Below are 27,079 nucleotides of genomic sequence, written 5' to 3' on the forward strand. Positions count from 1 at the left end.
ACATTACAGGATTAATGCAAATCCGTGTGATTTTTTCCCAAACATTTACAAAAAGATTATAAAATTCAGTTAGCAGAATAAACAGGTAAAATTTCAAAGAAAATTTTGTAAAATAAGAATAAGGATGAGAGAATAGTCCTTCTAGACATAAAACACATTAGAACGTGTTTTAATAGATTAAAATAGTTCAAAATGAGACAGCGATACACACACTAATTTAACATGTAATAAAGTACCATCATCAGGAAATGAAAGGGTTATTTAAAAATTATTTTGGGGGGCTGGCTCCATGGCATAGTGGTTAAATTTGGTGCACTCTGCTTTGGAAGCCTGGGTTTGTGGGTTTGGATCCCGGGCACGGACCTAGCACCACTCATCAGCCATGCTCTGGCAGCGGCCCACATACAAAATAGAGGAAGATGGGCACAGATGTTAGCTCAGGGTGAATCTTCCTCAGGAAAAAAAAAAAATTTGGTTTGAGTGGCTGGCAAGTTAGGAAAAAAAATTTGTACTCTCACCTCACATAATGCAACAAATACATTCTATCTGAACTAAATAATAATAATAATAAAATATCAAATCATAGAAGTGTTGTTAGGAAAAGAAAATAGACACTTTCAAACACCTGGAGAAGAAAGCAGTTTCTAAGCTTAGATCCAAAAGAAGAAATCAAGGGAAGAAAACATTTTTGATTATGCAAATAAGTCAAACATTTTCATGCTAAGAAAACAAAAATTATCTTCAAGATATATTGTTAAGTAAAGAAAGGAAGTCACAGTTAATATAATGTCCACATAAAGAAGAAAAATGTACACAAAACAAAACTGTGTATTTTTGTGTGACTGTGTTTATATGGAAATGCCTAGAAAGAGGTCAGGAGGGAGACACGCAAACTGACAGTATTTGGAGGGGGCAACGGGGAACATGTGCTTTGTTTGAAGTGTATGAATTTTAATTTCTCACAACAAGGATATACTCATGTAATACTTGTGTAATTTTAAAAGAAAAAGTCACGACAAAAACAAAAAGACTGTGTTAAATATTTTTAAAGCCCTTTTTAAAAATTATATAAAGGGATGGTATAAATGATTCTGTAAACTGTAAAATCCTAATAGATAAATGGTCAAAAGATACCACGCGTCAGGTCACTGAAGAGAAGATGCTAGAAAGCGAGACCGCAAGACGATGTCCACGCTCACAGCCGTTTAAACACATCCCACAGTGAAAGCTGCGCTGAGGGTCAGGATTCCACCCTCCCTTCTGTGCCCCGGGACCAGCTCAGTCTGGGGAAACAGACACCTTGGGGGAACCCATGGCAGGGGTGGGGGGCGGTGGCTGAAGGGGGCCTTGCCTGAATCCTCCTGACTAGAGATTTTGCAGGTGTTGGCTGCCCATCCCATCCTACGGGGTTGGTGGTCCTGTCCTGCCCCTACGTCACCTCCCTGCCCTCTCTGCACCAGGGCGCGGGGTGGGGAGAAAGAGTTTGCAGAGAGCTGCTGGGACGGCCCAGCCTACAGACAAAAGGGCGGGTGTTTTGTCTAGTGCCCCACACAGGCGTCCTTTCCTGGGGACTGAGCCCCAGAGCCCGGGAAGGTTGGCTTTGGGGCTTCCGTGAGGTGGGCAGGGCTGATGAGCACGAAGGGGTTTGAAAGTGCTTGGAACAGAGTGGAAGCCCTTGGGGATAGGGACCTTCTCTTTTGCTGCCTGGATCCCCCAGTGTGTGTTCGCATCTGAGCCCATGCAAGTTTACACGGTGGGGGCCCACACAGCGGAGCTGCCGTGGGACGGAGAGGGCTCTGCTTTCTTCTTCTGGATCTGGACAACCGGGGTTGAGGTCCCAGCGCCGCCCCTACCTGCTGGCCCCGGAAAGCCTCCCGGAACTCAGTTTTCACTTTTCTAAGTTGAAGACAAGAACAGAGCTGCCCTCCAAGGGCTGTGCGAGGGTTAGGACCTCCTCGTGGGTCAGGCACAACCTTTCACGAGTGCGAAATAGCTCAGAGATTTGAACTCGTGTGTCCTGCGGCTGCTGGCCATCTCCACTGGTATGTTCCCCTTACATGCCACTTGTCCAAAACAGAGCTCTTTATCCTCTTCTGGTCTCCATGCCAAACCTGTCCCCACCTTGGGCTCCTGTCAATGGCATCACTGTCCATCCAGGGCCAACCAGATGCCTGGCACTCCCTCTCTTTCACCCCCGACGCCCGTGAACGCCCAAGGCTCATTGGTTCCACCGTGGAGAGATTTCTCAGGTCGTCATTGCCCTCCCCACTTCCCCGGGCCTGGTCCAGCTGCCAGCATCTCTCTCCCTGTAACAGCCTTCTAACTACTCTCTGTATCTGCTCTGGACCACTCAGACCCATTCTTTTAACAATATCCTTTTAATGACTTAAAACCTTTTAATGGCTTCCCATTGCCCTTAGGGTGAATCAAAATAAACAGCAAAAGTTGTGGAGCCCCAGCTGGGTGCCCGGCACCGGCACCGTGTTAAGTGCCTTACATGCTTTCTCGCCTTTAGCTCTCTCAGCCCCAGTAAGTAGATGCTGTCGCTTCCAGCTGGCCGGGTTGCCTTCCACAGGGTCATTCAGTGTCTCAGTTTCATCATCTGCTACATGGGGATAATACCTTATCTCATAGGGTTACTGTAGGAATTAAATTACTTATATCATGTAAAGTGCTCAGAAAAATGCCTGGGGTGTAGTAAGCATTTGTTAAATTTGGCAGGTTTTGGAGAAGACGCCCCATTTTGCAGATAGGGAAATGAAAACATTGAGGTTAAGAAATGGGCCCAAGGCCCCGAAGCAGGCGAGTGGCCCAGTCAGGACCCACACCCTCGCCAGTCGACTCGGCACTGAGCTGCGTCTTCAAAGAGACTCCTGGGCCCGGCCTCTTCCTCATCAGCTTCTTCCAGAGCCACCCTCGCCCGCGGCGCTCACTGCAGTCCCTGAGTGCTCCGCAGTCCTCCCATCCCGGCCCTTCACAGGGCTGTCCCACGTCTCCTGTGGGGCCTTGTCTCCTCCAGGAAGCCCTCCCTGGACCCCCAGACCAGGTTAAGTCCCTGGTAAGTCTCTCCCATAGGCCCCTCCCCCTCACTTCTTGGCAACATTTCGTGCATTAGCAATTACTCACTGTGTTTCCTGTCTGTCTTCCCTGGCCTGTGGCTCCAGGAGGGTGGGGACCATGTCTACCTTTTTTTTCTTTTTGAGGAAGATTAGCCCTGAGATAACATCTGCTGCCAATCCTCCTCTTTTTGCTGAGGAAGACTGGCCCTGAGCTAACATCTGTGCCCATCTTCCTCTACTTTATATGTGGGACGCCTACCACAGCATGGCTTTGCCAAGCGGTGCCATGTCTGCACCCAGGATCTGAACCAGCGAACCCTGGGCCGCTGAAGCAGAACATGAGAACTTAACCACTGTGCCACCGGGCTGGCCCCCCATGTCTACCTTAAAACCTGTGAGTCCCAGGGCTCAATCAATATTTAGAGAATGAATGAATGAATGAACCTGGGGGTTTCAATGGTTCTTGTCAACTAGATGCTGTAAAGCTCTTTTCCAGGAGTCAAGGAGGTGCTGAGGGGGAATTTGGAGACCCGAGCCAGGGAGAGGAGGTGTAGGATAAGCACGAGGGGAGAGGAGCCTCATTGGTACGGGGGCTGTGGGGGCCAAGTGGAAGGGGCATCAAAGCGTAGACGTCAATGGATTCATTGTCGGCATCTTGTGCAAGCTCTGAGGCTTGGGGGCCCCAGTGGAGGAAGCTGAATGTGGGGGTCGGCATATCGGAAGGCTCAATGAATGTTGGTCATTCATGTTAATAAAATAATAATCTGAATGGAGCTCCTGGGGAAGGCTATTTTACTTGGAAAAAGGAAAAGGGAAGGAAAGAGGAATAATATGAAGAAAAATTTAGAGAAATAAAAGTGCAAAGCACTTGTGCGTGGTCAGTACAGTGGGAGCAGGTGCATCTGTGGAAGAACCTGGAGGGTGAGGCTGGAAAGGGGGCTTGTGGCCAGAGGGGAAGGTCTTGGATGCCGTGCGAAGGTATGTGGGCTTTATCTTGTAGGCCCGTGATTCCCAAAGTGTGTTTGTGAAAGGACAATGCACGGGAAGGGTTTCTATGTCAAGTAAAGTTAGGAATTAACAGAGTAAAAAAGTGCAACAAGTCCTTTCCTGGAAGATTGCTTGGAGCCCTTAGTTTGTCATCTTGAGTTGGGATTCTCTAAGACCGGGTATGGCGTAGAGGATTTCTTCAACTTGTTGGAGGAAAGAATAAGGGTTCTGAGGAGTATACTTGGAGAAAGGCTGCTGTAGGCACTGGGCAACCTGGAATGGTTTTGAGGGGGTGCAAAGTGCTGAGATCAGGTTTGTGTTTTAGGCAAAGGAGAGGGAGGCGTGTCTGCAATCGGCCTGCTTTAGGGAACCGGAAGCAGCACCGTGCATGTCAGAGAATTGCCTTCCCTGGCCAACAGGGTGAGGGGATGGAGGGGGCGGTGGTTGGCCTAGGCTTGGCTTGGTTGCTATCCTCATATTTCTTTGTGGTCTGAGAAGGGAAATGCTGCTTGCTGGAGAAATGTGGGTTTGCATGCATCTCCTGGTTGTGATAAATAAGGGGAGCCTGACAGTTCTCTCGCCTGCTCCCCCAGCAGGTAACTCCTCTGCAGGCCGGGCCTCGGGCCTCTCGTTCACGTCAGGCAGGTATTCTCCATCCCAGCCCCTCTCCTGCTTCTCCCCTTCCACTTCTTGCCCAGGTGCTGTGGGACCGTCTCCTGCCCTCCTCTCCATCCCTTGGATTCCATTTGTGGCTCAAAGTTGACTTGAATCCTGGTGGAGTTGCAAAGACTCACATCCTCCTCGTACACCTGTAAAAAGAGGATGTAAGAGGAGTGTTCTCCTTGATCCACCTGTATCAGGAGAGAGGAAAACCGTAACATGTGACGGGAAATTCAGGATAGCAGAGAGCAGCCCCACCGTCAACCTCCTGAGCCCTTGGAAATGCGCGGAAGCCCCCTTCAGACCTCCGCTGGAGTCTCCATCTGCTGGCGCATTCTCATTAGTTAAACTTGCTTTCTCTCAAGCATCAGCGCTCATAACAAATACAGATAAGGTTTCAGATCCAAAATCTTTTTTCTCTATCATCCATGATTGTAAGTTTTGCTTTCTATTTTTCATTGCAAATATCCAAGCGTTTCCACTATATTATGGATTAAACAAAAATTTTGTAGGCTAGCTTGGGAACTTTGCAATGCAAAATTCTTCCTCACCTCTCCCCAAGTGGGTAAAAATGTGCTGAGTTTGAGACTGATTTACAAATGAGGGTTTGGAGCATAACCTGTCTAGAAGCTATTGGGCATATGTAACCACAAAATTGTGTATCTGTGAATTTGTTCACCCCAAAGGGAATTTTGCCTTTCCTTCTTCCCTTCCTTCTTCCCTCCCTCCCTCCCTTCCTCCCTCCCTCCCTTCCTTCCTTCCTTCTTCTCTGTCTCTCTTTTGTCTGCATTTGTTATGAGTCTGTCTCTCTTCCTCTTTTCTCTCTTTCTTTCTGACATCCAGTACCCACCGACCCTGCTTCTTATAATGCATCCCAATATTGCTTTGAGGGCACTACCACTCTGTCACTCTAAGTCCATGCAATCAGGTGAATGTTGACCCACTCCCAAGGGTGGCATGCGCCTAGGACCAGGCAATCAACACATCACCTTTCCCCGTGTCACTATGGAGCCAAGTCAGGCCAGCTAGAGTCAGTGAAACTCAATTAGTTGTTTGACTTATTGGATTACCTTTTTCCTTTTCCCAAGAGGGTGTAAGGTTTGGAATTATGGCCGCCATCTTGCAATCACAGGAAAGTGAAGCCAACTTGGAGGAGAGCTGAGAAGCTGGCACTTGGAGTCATTCTTTGAGCCTCGGATCAGGTTGCACTCGAGGCCCCAGCTACCCCTGAGGTTTCAGCTCTGTGAGTCAATAAATCCACTTTGCTTAAACCAGTTGGGTTGGGTTTTCTGTCCCTCAGTAACCAAAAGAGCACTCACTGGTTCCCTCATTCTCTCTAACATCAATTTGCTTCTGCATCGGTGAGCCCCATGGCCGACTCACAGATCCCCACCGCTGATCTGAATGCTCCCCTCTCCTCCCTCTTTGGAGGATGAACACTGCACACATGTCTTGCTGAAAGACAAGGAACTGTTTCTAAACAGTCTGAGCTTCAGTCTCCTCTGTAGCCCCAAATAGGCAAGTCACATATGTTCCCAGGGCGCCAGCAGACACTCGAGCTGTCATCTGGCATCCCGGAGCAGTTCTCCTGCAGGGAGAGGCAGCCAGCCTCAGGCAAAACCAAGGGGGCGGAGAATTCAGGGTGTTCTGAGTCTCCTGATGGCCAGACTGACCAGACCTGCCTCTCTTGGCCCATCTGTGGCGGCAGAGAGAATTCATGCCATGTTTGGAGGAATAGTAAACCTGGCAGTAAGGTGAAGAGAAAGGTGGTTAAAGGCAAGGGCTTTGGCATCAGCCCGATCTGGGTCCAATTCTCAGCTCACTGCTCACAAGCTGTGTGCCGGTGGCAAGTTACTGAGCCCCCTGAGGCTCAGTGATCCCATCTGTAAGATGGGGATGGCAGTACCCACCTCACAAAGCCTCTGTGGGGACTGAATGATGAAATGGGGTAAAGCACAACGCTTGAAGTAAGTACTCCATATATGGGGGGAAAAATAATAATTCTTATCCTTAGATATCTCCCAGCCTGGCCTAACCCATAAGCACACTAATGCATCCTGCTAACTGGAAGGGTTCTAAAGATGGAGAAGGCGAAAGCTAGCTACCGTTTGGCTACTCTGCAGTAGGAACCACGCGGTGAAGAACGTGATTTTAGCTTCAGGTTACTTAGGTTCCAGTCTGGCTCTGTCCCTTATGAGTTGTATGACCTTGAAAAAGCCACAAGTGACCTCTCTGAGCCTCCATTGCCCAATCTGTAAAATGGGCAAATGGAAGCTTATCTCAGAGACTTGCGTGAGGAGGCAATGAGCTAACACATGGACCTGCTTGGTCCGTTGTTCAAAGCTCAACAAGGGGTGGGTACACCTTGGGTGTGTCCATGCGCTGGCCACACAAGTGATGGTCCGTAATTATGTGAGCACAGGAAAGAAGCTGCTGTTATCTTTGTTTAAGTGGAATTAATTATTCCCTAGACAAGGGATGTAATTTATGGTGAGAGAAGAGGAAGAGAAGAAAAAAGAGGAGGAATAATGAGAAAACAGCATGTGCTACGGAGAAGAGCTCTGTGGAGTGACGCTGTCTGGAGATCTTTATGCAGGCTGCTGCTCTCTGCGAGCTGATGGCAGGAGCGCAGGCCCAGGCGTCAGAAGAGCTGGGTTCTAGCCAGCACCTCGTCATCTGGAAGCTCACATCCCTTTAGTTCTGGCTGAGGTGCTTCCCTTAACTGTGTGACCTTGGATGGGTCACAGCTTCTCTGAGCCTTGTGTTCCTTCTGCGAAATGGGGCTATTAACACTTGCCTCTTTCACAGGATGGATGTGGGGATTAAGTGAAGTGTGGAATGTGGAAACACTTAAAACTCTCTAGAATCCTCTTTGGCCCCAATGACCTAAATATTCTACGGTATGAGTCCTGCCATTTTCCAATGCACATTAAATACTTTTAACACTATGTTTGTTTCACGCCCTGGAGGATGGACGTGGTGGGTACGGGATGGGGAGGGCAGCAATGCAGAATTGGGGGGGGCCGCTGGGCTCCCCGGGGAGGAGGTGGTTGAGGTGGGGCTGTTAGATGGGGCAGGGGTGGAGGTGGAGGAAAGGAGGCAGACTAGCCGACTTAGGTGTCAGACAGACCTGAATCTGAATCCTGGCCTCCAGCTGGGAGACCTCAGGCAGATCACTTATGAAATTTCCAATTTCCCTTTATTCACGGGGATGGGAGTATTACTGTGAGGGTTGAAAGAGAAACATGTTTAAAGCACTTAGGATGGTCCCTGGCACGTTTTCAGTTTCCATGAGTTTTACTTTAATACCAAAAGAGGAGAAACAAATCAGAAACTCAAGGCCCCCTGAATCCAGCCTGGGTTAATGCAGAAACGAACTCTTCACCCTCCAAGGGCAAGTCTGTTCTTCAGATGTCCTTGGCTTCCTTCAGTTAATGCTATTTGATTGGCTTAGCTTGGCAGAGTGGACTCTCACGGTTGGAAGGGACATTAGCCCGGGCTTGCAGCTGTGGCCCCAGAATCCTGGGCTCTGCAGGGCTGTCTCAGTGCCAGGAAGGCCCACTAGGCAGCGTTCCAGGGCTTTGCTGTGGAAAGAAGATTGGAAACCCCACAGCTCAATGCATGAGTCCATTAGGTGTTCCTGGTGCGAGGCTGAGGTCCTTCTTGGAAGAATCCTGTAACAGCAGACGCCACTGTCTTTTTTCTATTGGATCAGGAATCTGCTGTCTTGTCGTGGTCATCTGTATCCAGCTTTTAGATCGGATTTCTAGAATTCTCCATTCTTTTTTTCTTAAAGATTGGCACCTGAGCTAATATCCATTGCCAATCTTTTTTTTTCTTCTTTTTCTCCCCAAAGCCCCCCGGTACATAGTTATATATTCTAGTTGCAGGTCCTTCTAGTTGCGGCATGTGGAAGCGAGTGAACTTAACCACTAGGCCATGGGGCTGGCCCCTAGCAGTCTTCATTCTTAAGGAGTAGCTTCCCGAGTAAGCCACCAGGAGTTCCAGGGTTCTGCCTGATTGGCCCTACCCGAGAATGGGTTTGGGGGCTGAAGAGTCATGCTGAGCAGCAGAAGGAGGGAGTCCAGAATCCTTGAGAAGTCAATCATTTTGGGAGGTTCCTGAGGGGCCAGAGGCCTCTGGGACAGAGAGCTCTGTCCTCTATGAAACCTCAGGTCATTACACCTCAGGCTGTAATTTATATCCCCAGGGCTCCAAAAGACATCCCATCATTCTAACAAAAAATGAAAGCTAACCAAGCCCAGCCCCCAGAGCCCGCAGACACTTGCCAGGCCAGGAGCTTCCAGCAGAGGGCGCTCACAGGGACCGATGGAGACCCCTGCCAACCAATGCCCGTAGTGCCAGGCACCAAACTGCAGGAGACGGCAGCCCGCCCCCTCTGGCCCTGTTCAGCCAGAGCAAGACAGGCACCAAGACACCTGCTGCCCCAGTGGACGCGAGTCATTCAGAGGCGAGGCCTGGGAGTGGCGGTGGCAGGGGAGATGGAGAATAGGCACCTGCTTCAGGGGCTGATTTCCTTTGACATCCAATTGGCACATCTATTTGTCACCCATTTTGCACTGATCTGGCTTCCACTCGGGTGCAGAGCACACAGGCTCAGCCAGGACTTTCCGCATGCTGCTTCCAGATGCACCTGCTGAAGACATGGCTGGAATTCTATCGTGCTTCTGCTCAAGCACCTGTGATGCCTCCCCATTCCATGGCATCACGTGGACGTCTCTGCCTGGCGTCAGGCCTTCGACTATCTGCCTCCTCCCTTCGCGTCTCTATCGTCTCTACCTGCACTGCTTGCCTCAGGCAGACGGGTCACCCCTCTGGCTCCCCTAAACTGCCATCCGCTTTCTCTTCTGTAAAATTGCGCTGGTAGCGACCACGTCATAGAGTTGCTGTTGTGACGATTAAATGAGAGACACATGTGAACCACACGCCTCGCACATGATAGGAACTTCTAAGTGTCAGCGATGGTGATTAAGACGATGATGATGAAGAAGAACTAGTTTCTTCCTTTGTAGCTTCCCCTTCTCTTCACCCAACCAAAACGTCTCCACCTTTCATAGCCCAGCTCAAGGCTACTCTTCCTCCCAGAAGCCATCCAGGATCGCTTTGGGCCAATGGCTTACATTTCAGAATCATCTGAGAAAGTTTTTTTAATTTCTTTCCTGTTTTTCTCATTTGTTTTTTGCATGGTTAAAAAAATTTTTTTCAGTGGTAAAAAACATACAACAAAATGTACTATCTTACCCATTTTTAAGTGTACAGTTCAGTAGTGTTAATTATATTCACATTATTGTGTAACAGATCTCCAGAACTTTTTCATCTTGCAAAACCGAAACTGTACCCATTAAACAAAAACTCCCATTCCCCTCCCCCAGCCCCTGGCAACCACCGTTCTCCTTTCTGTCTCTATGAATTTGACTGCTCTAGGTGCCTCATATAAATGGAATCTTACACTATTTGTCTTTTTGTGCCTGGCTTCTTTCACTTAGCATAATGTCCTTAAGGTTCATCCATGGTTAGCATGCGACAGGATTTCCTTTCTTTTTAAGGCTGAATAATATTCCATTGTATGTACTTACCACGTTTTGCTTATCCATTCATCCATTTGGGTTGCTTCCATCTCTGGCCATTGAGAATAATGCTGCTATGAACATGAGTGTGCAAAATTCTCTTTGAGTCCCTGCTTTCAATTATTTTGAGTATCTACCCAGGAGCGGGATTACTGGATCATACAGTATTTCTATGTAAATTTTTGAAGAACTGCCATGATGTTTTCCATAGTAGTTGCACCATTTTACAATCCTACCAGCAGTGCACAAGGGTTCCAGTTTCTTCCCATCCTCCTCAATACTTGTGATTTTCTGGTTTTTTAATGGATGTGAGGTGATATCTCATTTGTCTGTTTTTGCTTTTGCTGCCTGTGCTTTTGATGTCATACCCATGAAATCATTGCAAAATCCAGTGTCATGAAGCTTTTCCCTTATGTTTTCTTCAAGCAGTTTTATAGTTTTGGGTCTTATTTTTAGGTCCTAATCCATTTTGAATTAACTTTTGTATATGGTGTCCATATTCTTTTACATGTGGCTGTCCAGTTTTCCCAGCACCATTTGTTGAAGAGATTGTCCTTTCCCCATTGAGTGATCATGGCACCCTTGTTGAAGATCATTCGATCATATATGTGTGGGTTTATTTCTGGGCTCTCTATTCTGTTCCATTGGTCTGTCTGTCTGTTTATGCCAGTACCATATTATTTTACTTGTGTGATACGTTTTGAAATCAGGAAGTGTGAGTCTTCCAACTTTGTTCTTCTTTTTCAAAGTTGTTTTGGTTATTTGGGGTCCTTTGAGATTCCATGTGAATTTTAGGATAGATTTTTCTTAAAAAAAATTCTTCAAAAAAAGTCATTGAGGATTTGATCGGGATTCCACTGAATTTGTGGGTCACTTTGGGTGCTAATGCCATTTTAACAATATTGAGTCTTGCAATCTGTGAACACAGGATCTCTTTTGGTTTATTTGTATCTCCTTTAATTTCTTCCAGCAACGTTTTGTAGTTTTTCTTTGTACAAGTCTTTCACTTCCTTGGTTAAGTTATTCCCAAGTATTTTTATTGTTTTTGACGCTACTATAAATTGAGTTGTTTTCTTAATTTCCTTTTTGGATAGTTCTGTGTCACTGTATAGAGACACAACTAATTTTCATGTGGTACTTTTGTATCCTGCAATTTTGCTGAATTTATTTATTCTAACACTTTTTTATGGTTTTCTACATAAAAGATCATGTCATCTGTGAACAAAGATAATTCTACTTCTCCCTTTCCAATCTGGACACATTTTGTTTCTTTTTCTTACCTAATTGCTCTAGCTGGAATTTCTAGTACTGTGTTGGCTAGAAGTGATGAGAGCGGGCATTCTTGTCTTACTCCTGATCTTAGAGGGAAAGTTTTTAGTCTTTCACCATTGAGTATGATGTTAGCCATCGGCCTGTCATGTGTAGCTTTTATCATGTTGAGGTGGTTTCCTTCTATTCCCGGTTTGTTGAGGGTTTTTATCATAAAAGTTGGTTGAGTTTTGTTTAAAGCTTACCCTGCATCAAGATGATCATGGCCATGTGGTTTTTGTCCTTCATTCTGTAAATGTGGTGTATTACATTGATTGATTTTTGTATGTTGGATTATCCTTGCATTCCAGAATCAGTCGCACTTGGTCATGGTATATAATCCTTTTAATGTGCTCTTGAACTCATTCTTCTAGGATCTTGTTGAGGATTTTTGCGTCAGTGTTCATCAGGGATATTGGTCCATGCTTTTCTTTTCTTGTGATGTCTTTGTCTGGCTTTTGTATGAGGGTAATGCTGGCCTCATAGAATGGGTTTGAGAGTGTTCCCTCCTCTTCAACTTTTGGGAAGAGTTTACAGAGGATTGGTGATAATTCTTATTTAAATATTTGGTAGAATTCTCCAGTGTAGCCATCCGGTCTTGGGCTTTTCTTTGTTGGGAGGTTTTTGATTACTAATTCAATCTCCTTACTAGTTATAGGTCTGTTTGGATTTTCTATTTCTACATGATTCAGTCTTGGTAGGTGTGTATTTCTAGGAATTTATCCGTTTCTTCTAGGTTATCCAATTCGTTAGTGTACTATTGTTCATAATGTTCTTATAATCCATTTTATTTCTGTCGAATCAGTTGTAATCTCTCTTCTTTCATTTCTGGTTTTAGTTATTTGAGTCTTCTATCTTTTTTTTCCCCCTTAGTTAACCTGACTGAGGATTTGTCAGTTTTGCTGAGCTTTAAAAAACCAGCTCCTAATTTTGTTGATTTTTTCCATTGTTTTTCTATCCTTAGTTCATTTATCTCTGCTCTAATCTTTACTGTTTCCTCCCCCTGCTGGCTTGGGTTTGGTTGTTCTTCTTTTTCTAGTTCCTTGAGGTATAAACTTAGGCTGTTGAGTTGAGATTTTTCTTCTTTTTTAATGTGAGCATCCATAGCTATAAATTTCTCCCTTAGCACTGCTTTCACCACATCTCATAAGGTTTGGTATGTTGTGTTTTCATTTTCATTTGTCCCAAGGTATTTTCTAATTTCCCTTGTGACTCATTCTTTGAGCCACTGGTTGTTTAAAAGTGGATTGTTTAATTTTAATGAATTTGTGGATTTTCCAGTTTTCCTTCTGATATTGATTTCTAGTTTCATTCTGTTGTTATTGGAAAAGATACTTTCTACGATTCTAATCTTTTAAAATTTGTTAAGACCTGTTTTGTGGCCTAACATGTGGTCTATCCTGGAGAATGTTCCATGTGCACTTGAGAAGAATGTACATTCTGCTGTCGTTGAGTGGAGTGTTCTGTATACGTCTGTTAGGTCCTGTTGGTCTATATTATCATTCAAGTCCCATATTTACTTATTGATCGTCTGTCTGGTTATTCTATTTCTTTCCTTTTAAAAAAATTATACTATATATTAAAAGGTAATACATTCACATGGTTCAGAATTTTTAAAGTACAATAAGTCCTTCCATTTCTGTCTCCCAACCTCCAGTTCTCCTCTGCTGAGGGCACCAGTGTTACCAGTTTCTTGGGTCTTTTCGAGGAGCTTTAAACAAAATACATATGTCTGGGGCCCTTCCTGGTTTTTGATATAGCGGACCTGGGTTGGATTCCAGAAAACTGTATTTTTAATAAGTCTCCTCTCCTGGTGATTCAGATATTCCAGATTTGAGAATCACTGCTCTAATCATCTCTCAAGTAAGTGGACATATGACTCCAGCATTTTATTGGAAAGAACTAAGGCATTGATAGGATGGGGTACTCAGGGTAGATAGCTGAGTGACGGAAATTTTCAAAGAATGACAGGCCACTCAGAAGAGCACTCCGTGGTTGGAAGGCAGCGTGGAGCGATGGAGGAAAGTCCAGCCTGGCATTGGGAGGCCTGGGTTCTCATCCCAGATTTGACGCCAGTTGCTATGTGATGTTGGACACCAGTCAGTGCCCTTCTCAGTCCTAGGCTTCCTGCTCACCAAGTGGAGAGATTGGAGCCCCCTTCCTCCTGCTCTAACATTAGGGGATTCTAAGCCTCTGTTTTCCCAGAGCCCAACCGAATGCTTGGCATGTGTGTTTTGGAATGTTTGCATACATATTCGTCGTTCCCTCCCTCACTCCTCAAACATGTACTGAGCTTGAAGGAGGGTTGTGCTTTTTAGATGGAGCACCTGGGAAGGCCGTCCTAGGCAGAGAGATTAGCATGTGCATGGAAACATATGGGCAAGAAATAGCATGGCCTCTCCTTTTCTTGGAGGGGAGAGGGACTGCAACAGGTTCAACATCACTAGGAGGGGGTGAGGGAGGGAGCCCCAGGAACTGGTTGGAGAGGTAGGAGGGTCCAGGCATCGAGGGCTGTGGACCGGGCTAAGGAGTCGGGGCTCTGCTCTGGGGGCAATGGGGAGCCATTGACGATTTTGTTTGAGAGATGATTCCCTAAAATTTAATTTTAGAAAGAATATCCCAGCAGAAATACAGAAGGTAAATGGGAGAAGGCAAAACAAGCGTAAAGGAGACTAGGGAGGAGGCTGTGACCGAGATCTGGGCACGAACTTAAACAGCACATGTGAAAGAGTAGATGAGTTCAAGAAATGGTAAAAAGAAAGCATTCATGGGACCTGGTAACCAGTGCGATGAGAAGGTGAAAGAGTGATGTTCACCTTCTTTGAGCTCATATGCTACTGAAATAAGCCTAACTATTAAAAAGGCTTTCTGCAAAAAAAGATACTGATTCCACCGCTATTTTTGAAAGAAAAAAATTGGAAGCATTCTGAGCTGTTTTTGAGGTGTGTTCCCTTCCGCACCGAGCCTGGAGACCTGCGGAACTGGTTTAACTTAGAGGAGGAGTGAGCTGGGGAGGCCACCATTGCCAACTTCCGATGGGAGAAAAGAGTCAGCCATCTAAGATCTCTGAGGGCCGGCAACACGTTTACTTTGGGAGGCCCCACCCCAGGTCGCCTGAAGCACATTAAAATGCACCTGTGTCCACAATGAAATATAATTTATATCTAACCACGTAGAAGTCACATTGCAGCTGCCTGTTTGACAAATATTGCATTTTGCAGACAAACGTTTATTAACTGTGACCGTGCTGTTTTCCGCTTTTGGAGTCAATCTTTTTTGTTTGCTCGTTGTTCATTTTTTCGGTTGCAGATGTTTCGCTGGGCCTCGGCACTGCGCCACGGTGCCTGGCGGGCAAAGCGGCGTGGGGCGTGCCAGGGCCAGTGGGTGGCAGTTTCAGGGAGCCTGTGCTGGCTCGACAGAAGGAGCTTGCTAACCATGAGAGACCTGCCTCCACCAGAAGAGCTTCCTGTTCCTGGAAATAATTTTATTTCAGGCCAACTAACATCAATTTAGCACCTAGGACTTGCCAGGCGCGGTCGTGCCATCAGAAATGCTGCGGGAAGAATTCCTGGCCTTAAGGGGAAGCAGGCAAACATGATGTCGGGAGTCTGTTCCCGGTGTAACGATTTCACGGGCATGAAGGCACTGTCTAGCAGCCTGCCACTCAAAGCGGATTCCTGGACCAATGGCACCAGCCCGGAGCCTGTTAGAAATGCCAAGCTCTGGCCCGCCCATGACCTACTGCATCAGAACGCGCATTTGCACGAGCTCCCAGGTGACTCGTGTACTCATCATGGTGTGAGAGGCACTGCCCCTGACCCCGACAGCCTCCACTGCTCTCACCAGCAATGGCCCGTCCCGGGCTGACCACAGCTGTAGGTTGAAGGACTTATTTGTGATTTAGGGAGGAGGGTCACCCTAAATATTGACTGACAACCACAAAAGCATCGCGAGCCGGCCACTCAGGGGCCGCAAGTCTGGGGTCTGGGTGGGGAGGGGCCTGCTGCAGGCTCACTTCTCAGGGCGTCTTCCGTGCCCACGGAGCCCCGTGTTCCCTCTGCACAGTGAGCCTCCTGGCTGGCCTGGGGTTAGCATGGGGCAACTTAGGGCTTTCTGTGATGCGGGGGCGAGCTGGGGCTCTCAGGGGTCTGCGTGGGAAGGCAGAGCAGCGCCTGCGGGACGTGGCTCGGGGGAATTCTGGGTTTCTGAGCTTCAACCTGGGGAAGGGGATGCCACTGAGAGGCACTCATTCCCTAAGCATTTCCTGATCGCCTACGGTGTGCCAGGCCCTTTGCAAACGTCGTGTGATGACTCTGTGCCACAGTACCTCCGTAACGTGGGCTGGTAGTGGAGGCTCAGACTGGGCAGGGGACTTACCCAGGCTGCACAGCAGGCTGCCCTGCAGGCCTGACCTGAGAACACCAGGGTGGGGAGGCTGGAAGGCCTCAGGGTCGTCTGGAGCAAGGGATGGGGAAGGTACAGATCTAGCAGGGGCCGAAGCATCTGGGAGCCCAGCACCGGCCCTCGCAGAGTTTGCAGGCCTGGGTGGGTTAGACAGATGTGCACAGGACTCTGAGACAACATGGAGGAGCCCTAAAGCTGGAGCCCTGGCTGCTGGGTGGCGACAGAGCTGCGAAAGAGCCCATCCTCTGCTTCTTAGGGAGCCCCATGAACAGCCCCGCTCTCATCAGGATGCTCTGGACCTCACCAGGGTCCCCCGCCTCTAAAACCTGCAAGGACTCTCTACTGGTCTGCTTTCTAGTGGTTTCTTTACAACCTTTCTGCCTGTTGATTTTCAATATTTTTTCATATTGATTTTTAGTATCTTACCTTGTTCTTTTGTCTGATTTTAGCATATGCATTTTATCGCTCTGACTCGTTCCCATTATTGTTCCTTTTTAAACAGTCGCATTCTACCTTCTATCTTTTCCAACCTTTTAAGCCTTCTGGTTTCCTTTCATATCTTCTCTTTAATTATCTGTTTTTATTGTTATATTTCCCTTCAATTTAAAAATCCTATTTTTCTGACTCGAAAAGTGTAATGCATTTTTATTGCTAAATGTTTGGAAAATGTAGGAAAGGGTGTAAAGAAGACAATGAAAATATCCCGTTAAGCTCTCCTCTAGGGCTCGCCGCTGTTGTTTTAGTCTATTCTTCCCGACGACTTTTTCTATCCGCAAACACTGATAGATATTGCTTTAACCCTTTGCCACATGTGTGGTAAATATTTTCCCGTGATCTGATGTTTGTCGAAAAAAAATCTTTATTTTTTAATAGCAAGAGTTCACATGCTTGCTGTGGCAACGCCAAACAATACGAACGGGACTACAGCAAACAGTGCAAGGGCCCCGCCTCCACACCCTGGCCCCTGTATCTGGGAAAACCCGCCCCAGACAACCAGCACAAACTGTTTGGCATCCGTCCTTCTAGACTTCGAAAATGCATTTGCATGTATGTCTTAAACGATACTTGTCTTAGACACTCTGTTCTGCCTTTTGCTTTTTCACTCAGCAACACATGCTGGGCGTCTGTCGATGTCAGCCTCAAGCGGGTGGAGGTGGGGTTCGGAAGGAGCCACAGCCAGGCTGCACTTACTGTCACCCAGAAAGTTCCCAAAGGAGCTCATGGACGCGGATCAGCAGCCAGAGGAGGATCAAAGCACATCCATTTTGTTATTAGCTGAGCAAATGCCTGATACCAGAGAGGCCTGGGCTTAAGAACCAGCCCAAAGTGTGTGCCCTGATGCCTCCATCTTCCAGCAGTTCCATTCGACTGCCATTAGCACTCAGGAGTGAGTTTCAGCCAGTACTGCTAGGTGACAGCAGCTTAGGAGTGTCAGAAGGGGACTTCTCCAGTTTCCTGGGCCCCTCTCAGGAGAGGTGCTAGGACAGCCAGCTGCGGGGGGAGAGCCCCGCCTGAGCAGGGCTGCTCTGAGGCCCTTGGATACCGTTGGAATGAGGATAACAATGAACATGATTCTAAGGATTCTTTGCATATGCTCTCTTGTTTACTCCTCCTAAGAGCCCTGAAAGGTGGATACTAGTGTAATAGTATTTTTGGATAATATTTTGCAGAAGAGAAAAGTGAGGCACAGAGTGGTTAAGTAAGTGTCCAGAGGTCACACAGATAGCTAGATGCAGAACTCGGATTTGAAGCCAGGCCGTCTGAAATCTGAGTTCTTCACCAATATGCTGTTCTACCTCCCTGGCGAGTTTCTAATGGCTTTTGGTTGTTTACATCATCCAGGTCTAGCATCTGGGATAACTTCTTCCTACAGAGTGATGCCACATTGCTGCAGTGTTCTCTGGTTATAAATCGATGACTAGATGTTGCCTGTTGGCAGGCACACTGCAACTGTGTGGGCGTGCGTCCTCATGTGTCTTCTGGGTCAGGAGGCTGATCTGAACTAGCAGGCCTAGCCATGATTGCCACAGCTTCTGACGGGATTCGGGCGTAGAAACTGGACCGCAGGGCACAGCCTGGGAGAGTCTGGGAATATGGCCAGCTCCAGGGTAAGGGGGTTTGGAGCAGGTCAGCAGACCCCAGGGTGATGGCAGAAGGTGAGGCACAACCAGGTCAGCCCCAGGGCAGCTGGGGAGCTCCAAGACCACCAGGGCATGCACGGAGGGGCAGCATAGGGAAGACCAAGCATGGGCATGTCCGTTTAACACGGGGACCTTACCCCTGCTAAACAGGGCCAATCAGAGTTCAGCTACTGCCCCTCCTCTAGAGTCGGGGTGTGTGAGAGGAAGTGGCAGAGAAACCTTCTCTGCACATAAAGGGGTGCGCAGAGCTGATGCATTCTTGTCCCACCGCGCTTCACTCAGTCAGGAGGATCAATCCATTCGTGAACATTTAGGTTCTCTCTCTCTCTCTTTTTAAATCTGAGCAAAGCTGTGGTGCGTAAATTCCACTCCCTCCGCCAAGCTCTCCATTTCTCTGTCTTCTTTGATGACTTCCAGTGAAGTTGCATGTTTTTGTCGTATAGGCGTTCCACATTTCCTGTTAAATTTATTCCTCAGTATTTTAGAGCTGTTCTAATTGTGAACCTATGGTGCTGTGAAAAATATATTTATTGTACTTTTATCGTTTTATATTGTCAAATCTGTCAACCATTTCCTTTGCGCTTGCCAACTTTGATGCTAGGCTTAGAAAGGCCTTCTCTGCTCCAAGAATGTGGGATGACGTGCTTATATTGTCTTCTAAAATTTTACGCTTTTACTTAGTATGGTTAAAAGTTTTTGTGTGTATTTAAATAACATAGGGACTTATTTAGCAAATGGTATGTGGTAGAGCTCAACTTCATCTTCCCAACTGTTAGCCAGTTGAACCAATGAAATGAATCAACTACCCGTCTTTTCCCCATTAATTCGCAATCCTCCCGTTATCGCACATCAAATTCTCATATCCATTGAGTCTCTTTTTCAGTTTTCTACTCTGTTCTATTGATCTGTTAGTTTAGTCCCAGGCCAATACTACAAAATGACTTTATTTCTTATTAGAAAAGCAATAAAGGCTTATTACAGAAAGACCAGGAAATACGTAGACACAGACAAACAAACAAAAACACTGTGACTGCATCCCAGGGTAACTGCCTTTTCACCTTGGTGTGTGCCTCTCCAGATCATTTAATTTACCTAAGCGTGTAAAAATACATTCATCGAGTAAAATTAAGACCATGCCATATAAACAGTTTTGTAAGTTTTTTCACCTTATGATACTTCAGGAATATGTTTCCTTGCTAGTAAGTACTCTTCTTTTTAAACTTTTTTATTGTAAAATATAACATGCATACAGAAAAGTATACAAAACTAACCTGTTTAGCTCAATAATTTATCACAAAGTGAACACCCATGTAACCACTGCTCAAGTTGAGAAATACACGTCAGCGCCTGGAGGCCCGTCTTGTGCTTCTCAATCACTGCTTCCTCCCTGACAAAAATACCTTTCTGGTTATTTCTTGGTTGTTTTTTAGGATTGTGCCACCTGAGCTTTTTCCCTAAAGAATATACTTTAGTCTTGCCTAATTTTTAAACTCTGTGGAAACGGAATTGCATAATCTATGAATTTTATTGTGCCTGGCTCTTTCACTCAATGTTACACTTATAATAGCCCTCCATATGGTTGCAATAATAGTTCATCCATTATTTTGGCTGTATAATATTCCATTGTAGGACTATATCACAATTTATTTATCAATTCTACTTTCTATACGCATTGGATTGTTTCCAGTTTTGAACTACTATGGATTGAGCTGCTATAAATTTTCTTGTATATACCTTTTGGTGTGTATATGCACGTATTTCTTTTGGTTGTATACCTACGAGTAGAAGACCTGGTCATAGGGTGTGCATATATTCAGGTTTCATAGACACTGAAACAATGTTTCAAAATGATTGTACCCTCCCACCAGCTGCATAGGGGAATTTTAGTTGCTTCATGACCTTGTTAATTGATTAATTTTTTTAGTTTCAAAAATTTTTTCAGCTTTATTGAGGTATAATTGACAAATAAAAAATGTATATATTTAAGGTACACAATTGAATTTATCTGTTGGCCTTTTGTATGTCTTCTTTTGAGAACTATCTATCCAGATCCTTTGTGTGTTTTAAAATCAGGTTACTTGGGTTTTTTGCTATTGAGTTGTTTGAGTTCCTTATTTATTTGGTGCTTCGTAAATCAAGATGTCCGTTTTCCTCCCTAGATTTGGGAAATTCTTAGCCATTATTTCTTTAAATAAGCTTTCTGCCCCTTTCTGTCTCTGTTTTCCTCTGGGACTCCCATAATGCATATATTATTTCACTTGATAGTATCTAAGGGGTCCCCAATGCTTTCTTCATTCTTTTTCATTCTTTTTCTTTTTGTTCCTCTGGCTGGGTAATTTCAAAAGACTTGTCTTTGAGTTCACTGCTTCTTTCTTCTGCATGAATGAGTTTGCTGTTCAAGTTCTCTATTGAATTTTTCAGTTCAGTCATTGTATTCTTCAGTCCAGGATTTCTATTTGGTTCTTTTTTATGGTTTCTACTTCTTTATTAAGTTTCTCATTTTGTTCATGTATTGTTTTCTTGATTTTGTTTAGTTGTCTATTTGTGTTCTCTTACAGCCCATTGGCCCTTTGAGTCTCTTTATGATGATTATTTTGAATTCCTTGTCAAGTAGTTCATGGATCTCTATTTCTTTAGGGTCAGTTACTGGATCTTTATTAGTTCCCCTGGTTTTGTCATGTTTGCCTGATTCTTCATGCCCCATGTAGCCTTGCATTGGTGCCTGTGCATTTGAAGGAGAAGACATCTCTTCCAGTCTTTACAGACTAGTTTTGGCAGCTAAGGACCTTCTGCAAGTTCCCCAGTCTGGTGGTACTGCTTCTGGGGCCATGGTCAAGCACGACTGAAGCCAGGTCATGATGCTGCTGGGTCCACAGTCATGTCCTCAGATAGTGGGTCTGTTGCCAGAGGCATGGACAGGTATGGATTCTGCTGGGTCCCTGGGCAGGCAGAACCACCTCTGGGACGGTGATAGAGTGGGGCTGGAGCTGGGTCACAGGGCTGCTTCAGGGTCTGCAATCAGGTCTGAGGTCAGCAGGCCTGTTACCAGGGGTGCCAACGGGTATAGTTCTTTCTAGGTCTTTTGGTGGATAGGTTTGGCGGCAGGACTGTGGGGCTGGAGCTGAGTCTACAGGGGGAAAGGGCTGCTTCCAGGTCTGCAGTCAGAACCAAGGTTGGCAGGCCTGCCACCAGAGTGTGGGTCTCCTTTCTCAAAGCAGCCCTCCCTAGTCTTGGGCTCCACTGGGGTTTTGTAAACTGTGACCTGGATTCCAAAGCTCCCACAAAGGCACTTTTGTCTGTAGATGGCTGTCAGTTGTTTCTGTGTGGGGAAATGAGGGCTGGGGACCACCTATTCCACTATCTTGCTGATGTCACTCCCTTGTTAATTCTTTTTTTGTGTTTTTAAAGATTGACACCTGAGCTAACATCTGTTGCCAATCTTTCTTTTTATTTTTTTCTTCTCCCCAAAGCCCCCCAGTACATAGCTGTATATTCTAGTTGTATGTCCTTCTAGTTGTGCTATGTGGGATGCTACCACTACATGGCCTGAGGAACGGTGTCATGTCTGCACCCAGGATCCCAACCGGCGAGATCCTGGGCAGTCAAAGTGGAGTGCACAAACTTAAACACTTGGCCATGGGCCATCCTCTAATTCTTGATATTATGAGTAATTTTAAATTTTGGCTATTCTGATGTGTAAGTAGTGGTATCTCATTATGGTTTTAATACACATTTCCATCATGACTATTGATGTGATGTTTATTGACCACTCAGATATTCTCTTTTGTGAAATACTTATTCGAGTCTTTTGCTCTTTTTTCAATTGGGTTGTCTTTATTTTTTTCTTATTGACTTCTGAAGTTATTTATATTTTCTGGATATGAGTTCTATTTCAATTACAGGTATTGTGAATATCTTCTCTTATGCTATGATTTGCCATCATACCCTTTTCTAAAAACAGCTTTATTGAGATATAATTCACATGCCATACAATGTACCCATTTAGAGTGTACAATTCAATGGCTTTTAGGATATTCACAGAGTTGTGTGACCATCACCGCAATAAATTTTAGAATATTTTTCATCACTCCAAAAAGAAACCCCACACCCCCTAGCTCTCATCTCCCAATCTGTCCATTACCTTAGTCCTAGGCAACCACTGATCTACTTTATGTCTCTATGGATTTGCCTGTTCTGGACATTTCATATAAATGGAATCACACAATATGTGATCCTTTGTGATTGGCTTGTTTCTCTTAGCATAATGTTTTCGGAGTTCATCCATGTTGTAGTTTTTATCAGTATTTCATTTCTTTTTATTGCCAAATAACATTCCATTGTATGGATCTTATGGATATACCACATTTTATCTATCCACTCATCAGTCGGTGGACATTTGAGTTATTCTACTTTTTGACTACTATGAATAATGCTGCTACAAACATTTGCTTATAAATTTTTATGTGGACAGATGTTTTCACTTCTCTTGGAGATATATACATATAAATTTGTATGTATTTAGGGGTGGAATTACTGAGTCATATAGTAACTGTGTTTAACCTTTTGAGGAACTTCAAGACTGTGCCAAAGTGACTACCATTTTACATTCCCATCAGCAGTGTTGAGGGCTCCAATTTCTCCAGGTTCTCACTGACATTTTTTACTATCTATTTTTTTTGTTATGGGTATCCTGCTGGGTTTGAAGTGTTATCTCACTGTTGTTTTGATTTGCATTTCCCTGACGGCTAATGATGTTGAGCATCTTTTCATGTACTTATTGGTCACTTGTATATCTTCTTTAAAGAAATGCTTATTCTGATTCTTTGCCCATTTTTATATTGGATTGTTTGTTTTTATTATTAAGTTGTAAGAGTTCTTTATATATTCTGGATACTAGACCCTTCTCAGGTATATGATTTGCAAAAATTTTCTTCCGTTCTGTGGATTATCTTTTTACTTTCTCGATGGTATCCTTAAAAGCAGAAATATTTTTAATTTTGATGCTTCTCACTCTCTTAATATCATTTTTGATGAACAGAAGTTATTCATATTTGTAAAGTCCAATTTATTAGTCTTTTCTTTTACAGTTAGTGCTCTTTGTGTCCTTTTAAAGAAATCTTTGCTATCCTAAGGTTATAAACATCTTTTCCTATGCTATCTTCTAGTGCATAGCTGCTAGAAATATAAGACGAGCCACAAATGCAAGTCATGTATGTAACTTTAAATTTTCTGGTATTCTCATTTAAAAAAATTAAAAGAGACAGGTGAAATTAATTTGAATAATATACTTTATTTAACCCAACATATCAAAATATTATTTCAACATGTAATCAATATAAAAAGTTTAATGAGATATTTAAATTCTTTTTTGGTACTAGGTCTTTGAAATATGGTGTATATTTCACACATAGAACCCATTCAATTCAGACTAGCCACATTTCTAGTGCTTTAGTTACCTGTAACTATAACTAAAAGCTTTTTTGTCTTGCCTTCCCTATTTAGATCTATTACCCACTTGGAACAGATTTTTGTATATTGTATGAGGGAGGAATTGAGCTTCCTTTCATTTTCTATATAGGTATCCAGTTGACCTCACACCATTTGTCAAGAAGACCTTTTCCCTACTGGTCTGCAGTATCATCTTCATCATAAATCAAGTCACCATACATCAGTTTATCTGTTTCTGGATTCTTTATTCTGTTCCATTCGTCTGTTTGTTTTTTCTTGTGCCAATACTACATGTCTTATTACTACAGCTTCATAATAAGTCTTGATACTAGGTATTATCAGTGCTCCAACTTTGTTTTTCTTCATGATTGCCTTGGGTATTCTTTACACTTTGCCATTTTCTCTATAAAATTTGGAATCCACTTGTCACATCTTGTAAAAAAAAAAAAATCCCATTAAGAGTTTGATTGGCATTACATTGAATCTGTAGATCAATTTGGGGAGAATTGACATTTTGTAATTCTTTGCTTACAGTACATAAAGAATAACTGATTTTGTATGTTCACCTTATATCCAGCAACCTTGGTAAATTTACTTATTTCTAATAATTTTTCTGTACACTTTGCTGGATTTTCTACATATACAATCATATTTTCTGTGAATAATGACAACTTTATTTTTTCTTTCCAAACCTTATAACCTTTATTTCTTTGTCTTGTTTTATTTCTTTTTGGACCATTAGTACGAGCTGGACAGGAGTGGTGATCACAGGTGATTGTTCCTTGTCTCAGGAAAGCTTTCAATATATTATTATTAAAAAGTTGCTGGAGTTTTATCCAATTAAAGAAATTACCTTCTATTCCTAGTTTGTTAAGTTTTAAATCATGAATTTGTGATGAATTTTATCAAATTCATCTATTGAGATGATCATTTGTTTCCCTCCTTTATTCTCTTAATGTGAATTATGCTGATTTTCAAATTTTAAACCAAATTTGCGTTTCTGAAATTGGTTGTGATGTGTTATCCTTTTTGCATATTGCTGATTAGATTTGCTAATATTTTATTTTAGATTTTATTTAGGATTTTGTGTCTGTGATCATTAGAGAGATTTATCTGTAGTTTTTCTTTCTGGTAATGTACTTTCGGTGTAAAGGTTATGTAGACCTCATAAAATGAGTTATAAAAGTATTCTTTTTTTTCTACTCTTTGAAAGAGTTTGCTTAAGATTAGAATTATTTCTTTAATAAATATTTGGAAGCATTTAACACAATATTCAATTCCTAGTTAGTTGTAAGTCTATTCAGATTTTCTATTTCTTCTTACATCTATTTTCGGTAAATTTTTTTTCTGGGAATTAGTCCATTTTCAAATTTATTGGCAGAGTTTTTCATGTTTCCTCTTATTGTCTTCTTAAAGTCTGCAGATTTTATAATGATATTCTCTTTTCAATTCCTGATACTGGTAATTGGTGTCCTCTTTCTCTCTCTCTCTGGAACAAAGCTTATAAATTTTATTAGTTTTTTTCCAAAGAAAACAAAGTTTGTTTTCTATTTTATTAATTTCTGCTCTTTGTTCTTTAACTCTCCTTTCTTTGGGTTTTCTTGTTCTTTTCTAGCTTTTTAAGGATAGATACTTAGATAATTGATCTTCTTTTCTAATATGTATTTAAAGCTATAAATTACACTTTAATCACAGTTTTTACTGCATCTCACAATTTTGATGTCACATTTTTATTCTCCTTCAGCTCAGAATATCTTTTATTTTTCTTTGTGATTTCTTCTTTGACTCTTGGGTTACTTAGAAGTGTATTGCTTAATTTCCATACATTCGTGGATTTTCTAGCTGCCTTTTGAAATTGATTTATAGCTTAATTCCACTGCAGTCATAGAATATATTGTATGATTTTAATACTTTGAAATATGTTGAGACTTGCTTTATGGCCCAGGATATCATCAATTTCAGTCAATATTCCATTTGCACTTGAAAAGAATTTGGATTCTGTGGTTGTTAGATGCAGAGTCCTATGTACATCAATTAAATCAAGAGTGTTACTAATGTCCTAATCTTCTGGATTCTTATGGATTTTTCATCTCTTTCAGTTACAAGTGAAGGATAGCAGAGTATTCTAGCCAGAAATATGCCACTCTGGCATAAGGATTGTTTTGAGCTAAAGGCAATTGAAAAGAAGCAAACAGAAGAAAAACTCTCTACTATCCCCACCTGCCCCCACCAGGAAGGACAGGACGATTCTTTTTTTTTTTTCCTCGATCTTTACATTTGTATTTCTGCAAAATAAATCAATACTTTCTTCTTGCTCCAATTTCTCCCTCTCTCGCTGACTTTTTCCTGTTTAACTAGATTATTATTATTATTTTTATTGAGTTAATGATAGGTTACAATCTTGTGAAATTTCAGTTGTACATTATTGTCTGTCAGTCGTGTTGTAGGTGCACCCCTTCGCCCTTTGTGCCCACCCCCCACCCCCCCTTTCCCCTGGTAGCCACTAATCTGTTCTCTTTGTAGGACGGGATGATTCTTAATCAACAGAGACAACTCTAAACTCTTTTCAGTCTGGAGACAGTGCCAGAGGAGATACATAACAAACCTCCTCCCCTGTATACTCACCTTCCCACAGTTTGCCACTCATAGAAGCTCAAAGTCTCTTTTCTTTGTCTTGTCACTTCTCTATAATTTATTGTTCTTTTGTTAAGATACTATATAAGCCCAAATTCTAATCACTCCTCTGATTTACTTACTGTTGAGTGCTCCTATGTGTATGCATTGTGCACATGTTAATAAACTTCTGTTTATTTTTCTCTTGTTAATTTTTTGTCAGTCTAATTTGCAGGGCCCTGGTCAATTAATGATGGTCTGTTTCACTGAAACATTTTTTCCTCCCCTACAACTTTGGTGATCACAAAGGGACAGCAAATGGCTGGGATACCCTACTCGCTCTGAAACTACAGATGAGATCCTGGGACAGATAAAAGCTGTCAAAAGGTAAGAATTCTTACCATGCCAGTCTTCTGAATGTCTGTCTGTAGTGTCTGGCTGAGAGAGCGAGGAAGGAATTTCTCTTTGTCCCCTTTCCCCTCCAAATTTAGATTAACAGGAGAAAACATTTCTGTGAACTAGTTCTTTGGGTTTGTGCAGCTTTGGCTATTTGTTTTTGATCTGATTCTCTCCTAAGGCCAGACATAATTTTTCTTTGTCTTTGTCTTTTGCGTCATTTGCCATAATGGGGAGAATTATAAGATAAAACATAGGCATAGGTCCTTTAAGCCTGTTGTTTGAGCTGGCCTCAAAGACTGGTGGGTTTAATTCTCACCAGTCTATCATCTTTTTTGGAAAACTTTGTTGTGGGTCACCAATAAAAAAAACTGGGTGAAATTCTCCTTTTGTCTTATTTTGTGCCTTGAGAGTTTGGCTTGGATCCAGTGAGAATGTACTCTCCCTGGTTTTTCTGCCAACTGGTGGGTGTAGG

At 43.5% G+C, this 27,079-nt stretch overlaps 1 long non-coding RNA gene across 1 annotated transcript in view; it reads left to right on the forward strand.

The window, feature by feature from the left end:
* Positions 1-27,079, forward strand: part of LOC139083019 (uncharacterized) — a 67,637-nt gene that overhangs the window by 10,099 nt on the left and 30,459 nt on the right. Inside the window, exon 2 of the long non-coding RNA XR_011539517.1 lies at positions 26,518-26,595. This is a non-coding gene — a long non-coding RNA (uncharacterized lncRNA). The remainder of the gene's footprint in view (positions 1-26,517; positions 26,596-27,079) is intronic.

The sequence above is a fragment of the Equus przewalskii genome, chromosome 1, assembly GCF_037783145.1.
Source record: "Equus przewalskii isolate Varuska chromosome 1, EquPr2, whole genome shotgun sequence".
Taxonomy (NCBI): Eukaryota; Metazoa; Chordata; class Mammalia; order Perissodactyla; family Equidae; genus Equus; species Equus przewalskii.